Source organism: Lethenteron reissneri, chromosome 51 (assembly GCF_015708825.2).
Source record: "Lethenteron reissneri isolate LAM-NWPU_2019-01 chromosome 51, ASM1570882v1, whole genome shotgun sequence".
Taxonomy (NCBI): Eukaryota; Metazoa; Chordata; class Hyperoartia; order Petromyzontiformes; family Petromyzontidae; genus Lethenteron; species Lethenteron reissneri.
This window is the reverse complement of record NC_083829.1, coordinates 5,317,593-5,323,614: the sequence shown is the minus strand read 5'-3', so window position 1 is coordinate 5,323,614 and position 6,022 is coordinate 5,317,593. Positions and strand designations below refer to the sequence as shown.

General features: G+C 46.5%; 1 protein-coding gene across 1 annotated transcript in view; it reads right to left on the bottom strand.

Annotated features, from left to right (window-relative positions):
* ATP5F1C (ATP synthase F1 subunit gamma) overlaps window positions 1–6,022 on the bottom strand; it is a 375,672-nt gene that overhangs the window by 270,004 nt on the left and 99,646 nt on the right. The gene's annotated exons all lie outside the window — the stretch shown is intronic.

The window sequence follows — 6,022 nt, the reverse complement described above, 5'->3', positions numbered from 1 at the left end:
GTCGCCGCAATTGGAGATACATATACACATGTCGGTGGGCAGATAGAGGCACGAAGCGAGACAAGGATTTGCATACAAAGATTTGCATACAGACAATATCCATCGAGATGTCATGTAGGCCAGGGGTCGGCAATCTGTGTCTCCGGAGCCGCATGCGGCTCTTTAAGGACTGCTTTGTGACGATATCTATTTTAAGGACCACGTCTCGTATTCACATTGCATTGCAGCTCAATAAAATAGAGTTTTTTTTTTTACGAATTCGAAAAAAGTGTCAGACTTCTTGTTCGCTTGGTTGTCGACCCCTGATCTAGACAGATGGCTAGGCAAAGAAATAGACGCAGAGGCAGCCGCAGCTGGTTATCGACAGCTCTACAGACAAGATGCGACTGTGGCCGTGCCCTTGACAGGTGTAGGAAAGTGTGGACCGGGCAGGATCAGGATTATCGACTCGCAGGTGTGAGAGGGAATCTAGCGCTAATCCGCTGAGGCTCTTAGTGCCGCATTACTCCACAAGTAGCACCGGGGTCACATTGCAACCCACATCTGTCCATTGGGTCACATTGCAACCCACACCTGTTCATTGGGTCACATTGCAAACCCACAGCTATCGTCTATTGGTCACATTGCAACCCACACTTGCCCATTGGGTCACATTGCAACCTACACCAGTCTATTGGTCACATTGCAACCCACATCTGGTTATTGGATCACATTGCAACCCACACCTATCGATTGGATCACATTGCAAACCCACACCTGTTCATTGGATCACATTGCAAACCCACAGCTATCGTCTATTGGGTCACATTGCAAACCTACACCTGTTCATTGGATCACATTGCAACCCACACCTGTTCATTGGATCACATTGCAAACCCACACCTGTTCATTGGATCACATTGCAACCCACACCTGTTCATTGGGTCACATTGCAAACCCACACCTGTTCATTGGATCACATTGCAAACCCACAGCTATCGTCTATTGGGTCACATTGCAAACCCACACCAGTCTATTGGATCACATTGCAATCTACAGCTATCGTCTATTGGGTCACATTGCAACCTACACCAGTCTACTGGGTCACATTGCAAACACACAGCTATCGTCTATTGGGTCACATTGCAACCTACACTTGTCCATTGGGTCACATTGCAACCCACACTTGTCTATTGCGGTCGCTGCGATATCATTTTTGGCGGTTCAGTACGATATTAACTATTCACGATATTGAAAAAAAATCAAGTTTCCCACGGCCTTTGTAATTGTACTGCACAGGTTTAATCGCCTTGGCTTTTTGTACTTTCACGTGCTGCCGAGTAGGAGTGTATTGCCTACACCAGTGCTTCTTTACCTGGGGTGCGAGATGCCCTTTAGGGGGTGCGGGGCATGACCAGATTTTTTCGAAGGTAAATCATCGAAACAAATTAAAACACGGGCACGTAATTACAACTTTGTTTCATCAAACCTCTGTATTTGTTAACATATATTTTTTAACGATTCAAAAACCAAAGGATGTGCAATGCTGCAATAAAAGTTTAAGAACCACTGGCTTAAACGTTATTCGACTGAAGTCCAATCAAAATGAACCTTCCCATGTGTCTTCTAACCAACGCAATTGCACACTGCAATGTGTATTACTTCGCAACAAGGTTGCTAAAAGATATGTAGTAGTGCGGTTGCTAGTAATCGCGTAAAAAAAACGGATACAAGTTGGCCGTACATACAGAAAAAATATTGCTAAATTTGGTCACGCGTGACGATTTTAGTTGTTAGGGCGGTGGAGGGTCTTGACGACACACATCTGGCCAGTTAATTACGTGGCCTCATTTAAAAAAAATAACTGTGAATCACAGTAATATTGGGTGTGGAAAAACGACGTGGTAAGTTCACACTAATATGACCTGATCCCGAGATGCCACTTTAGCCAACACCTATTAAACACTAAACTACAGTATAAACTACTTTTTTTATTTTACCAGGTAAGGCCCACTGAGCTCTTTAACTCTTTTTCAGAAGCGACCTGGCCACAAATGTATGTTGAACTTTTTTCATACCGTACGTTGCCAACCACAATAATCAGAGGTGCGGGGGAAGGACAACAAACTTAACACAAGAAGCAGTTCTAAAGAAATGAATGTTCAATTAGAAATTATGGCCCAACGAAGTAGCGTATCCCGTGGACATATATAACAGCCAAATACTCTAAACGCGTGATTATAAATGTGGAGGGAAAAACCGGAAGACCTGGAGAAAAATCCACGCGACCATGGGGAGAGAGAGAGAAAAGAACACGCAAACTCCAAATATACAGCAGGCGTCAGGGTCGGGATCGAACCCACGACCTCTTGTGCATCTGGCGAGGTAGTTAACATTTTGCCACCGTTCCACAGACATCCAGGTGGTTGGGTCCCTTACGATCCAGCTCCCAATAGGTGAATGGCAGTTTCTCCTTGCCAACAAGCGTTCAGACATTCCACGTGGCCGCCCTTAGCTGATCTCGTCAAAGAGCATAAATCATCACGCAAACTCCCATCACCCTCGCAGCGGCAGCTTTTGGCTCAGTCGTCGACGGGACGTTTGGCAAAAGCACGAGCAAAGCTACAGCGTGTACACAATGCTTTGGAACGTGTCGTGACGGGTACTGCAAGATCTGAACCACGTCCGTCCGGTGCTCGCGGAGCTGCATTGGCTTCCGGTAGCCGAACGAATACATGATAAGGTCGCACTCATTGTACGCTAGATGATTGCGAAAAATTAACCACGATACCTCGCTGATCTCGTAAAGGAGCATAAACCATCACGCGAACTCCGGTCATCCTCGCAGCAGCGGATTTTTGGCTGACCATCTAACAAAGGCGGTGGTCACCGTATCGCGCCCTTTCAGATTGCGCTTCTGCGGCCGTCTGGAACGCTCTTCCTTCCGATATTAGGAAGCCAACTGGGGCTAACGCACTTTCAAGTCAAGATTGAGAACTAACGTCTTTAGAACTGCTTGTCGTGTTTAGTTTGCTACGTGTGGTGCGAAATAATTTCAACGTCCGTACAACGCACAGATTGTTTCTGAAGGATCCCCCATGGGAAAATTTGAGACGGGCGCTGTCCAGGCATCCACTCTATGCCCGTCCTTGTGGAAAATGTACGTGGATGATACGTTTGTCATCTGGCCACATGGCCGACCAGATCTGAACCAATTCCTCAACCACATCAATTCCATACACCCAGCCATCAAATTCACCATGGAAGTAGAAAAGGATGGCATGCTACCTTTCTTGGATGTCCTAATCAAAAAGAAACCAGATGGCTCAATGAGCCATTCTGTCTACAGGAAAGTAACCCATACTGACGCCTACCTAAAACCTGATTCCCACCATCATCCATCCCAGAATAATTCCCTCATCAAAACGCTGCACCATAGAGCTCAATGTATCTCCGACCATGAACACCAAACCAGTGAACTCAAACACGTACACCAAGCTCTCAAGGTGAATGGATACTCTGACTACACAATCTGCAAAGCCATCACCCCAACCGTGAGGAAGGAGCCATCTGAGGATCCAATCAAAACCATCACCCTGACATACATAGCAGGGGTAACCAAAAATATTTCCAAAATCATTAACAAGCACAAGATCCAGGTCCGATTTAACACAGTGCATAAAATTCGTGATCTGATCCCATCTGTGAAGGACAAGATTCCTGACATGCAATATCCCGGCGTCTACAAACTAAGCTGTATCTGCGGCAGCAGTTACATTGGGGAAACTAAGCGACATGTCTCGGGCCGTGTTCGTGAGCATAAGGCAGATTTGAAACATGGTAGGACCAATACTTCTGCCTTAGCTGATCATTATTTTAATGCGGCTGGCTCACACGAAATTGATATTCTCTAAGATGATGGTACTTTGCAAGCCTTCTGGCTATCAACAAAGATTCGTTCATGAAGTCATCCATATATACAGACACAATTTCAACCGAGAGGATGGTTATGAACTCAGCAATCATTGGAAAGATGTCATCAACCACTTTGGGTCGTGACTTTTTTTGTGTTTTCTTGTCAACCTCCACCATCAGCAGTGTGGGTGTGTGGAGTGAGGTGCAATGATTGCCTGGCGGCCCTTTGATTGGTGTAGTTGCTTGTTTTCTACTGACATTAACATTACCTGCCCCGCCAATGCTGCTGACACATTTGGGCTACGCCCATCTCTAAACCTTTATAAACAGTTTGCCTTTAGAGGCTAACCCCCCTTTTCCTGATGACTACCGCTTGTGTTGTGATCAAAACGTCGTGGGTTTTTTTATTTTTGTAAATTTTTATTACTGAAAGAACCAATAATAAGTCTACATTATAGACTGCCAGTACGCTCACTCAGGTTAAAAAAACTGACTACAGTCTACATTATAGACTGCCAGTATGCTCACCGAGGTTAAAAACAGACTACAGTTTACATTATAGACTGCCAGTATGCTCACTGAGGTTAAGAACCAGGCTATAGTCTACATTATAGATTGCCGGTACACTCACTCCAATTAAGAACCAGGCTACAGTCGACATTAGTGTTTATTCTTATTATTTTTCTATCTATGTGACTTTACCAAAAGAACCAAAGAATATGAATCCCCATGGGATGAGGTCAATCCTCTGGCTGCACCAAATGAGATTTGGCCAAGGGACGTCACGTTCACCGTCCCCTCGTAACCTCCTGTAGATATTGGACTATCCTCCTGTGGGCCTTTGTTTATTAAGTTTGAGGTGGTGGGGGTTACCTCCCCCCCCCCCCACCACTTGCTGCCACTGAACATTACAACTTTGGACCAATGTTGACATTTGGCTGAAGACGCCAGACCAACGTTGACCCAACGTTTCATATTCACTGGGCCCTTTGCACAACTGGAAGCCCCCGTTAGCCACTATGGTTGACGTGAGACCACAATGAAGGCTAAAACAGCCAACTTAATGTCAGACCTTCACCCCAATTGGTAAAGCTCACAACAACACTCTTACCATCTGGCACCACCCCACAAGGAAGTGGGGGTTGCTTTTGCAAGGCGATACAAATGTAGTGACGGTGATTGTCACTGTGTGGTGCCGGGCTTATGAAGCCACGGCGGATAATGTGCTAAAATGATGTATAGCCCGCTTACGGGGCATAGTATCAGCCCTAGCGGGGCTTGGGTGAGCGCTGGTCAGCGCGGAGGCACCGCGAGCAGTGTGCGGTGCGGGCTCCCGGTGACGGAGCGAGAGGGAGTTTCAGCCAGCCAGGGTTACGTTGGGGCATGATACGCTGGTTGACCTGCTGACACGTGACCGGATGATATTGGAGGGGGGCCATCGGTGGACGGGGCCGCTGGGCGGTCACGTGGTCTAAAAGAGCTCTCAGGAGCCTTTGAGAAAGAGCTCGAGAGATCTGGAAGGTGGGCGGGGCGAAGGGCGGAGCCAGCCCCAGTCCAGGGGGATATAACGGAGGCCCGTGAGGAGCTCGGGGTTCTTCGTGTGCTGGTGTGTCGGGGAGAAGAAGCTTCTAGTCACGCGGTCTGGGACCCAGCGCGTGGTCCAGGCCGGGATAGCGAACCGTGTCTAGTTCTGTCGTAGCGTGGTTAGATGGGCAATCGAGACACGAGTGTAGATTGTGTGATGTTGTGTTAAAGTTACGTAACATCTGTGACTCAGTTGGACTCACTACACAAAGATAATGATATAATATATACTGTATATAATACAGTATAGATGTTGCTGTAGCCTCTCCTGTGGAATCCACGCTGGGCGAATAAAGAGGGTGACCATCTTACCAAGGGTTTAAAAATGCGTCTATCTTACCAAGGGTTTAAAATGGCAGCCATTTTAACAAGGGGTTTAAAATGCGGCCATCTTACCAAGGGATTACAAATGTAGCCATCTTATAAAGGGTTAAAAATGCGGCTATCTTACCAAAGGCTTAAAAATGTGGTGATCGTACCAAGGGTTTAAAAAGGCCACCATCTTACAAAGGGTCAAAAATGCCGCCATCTTACCAAGGTTTAG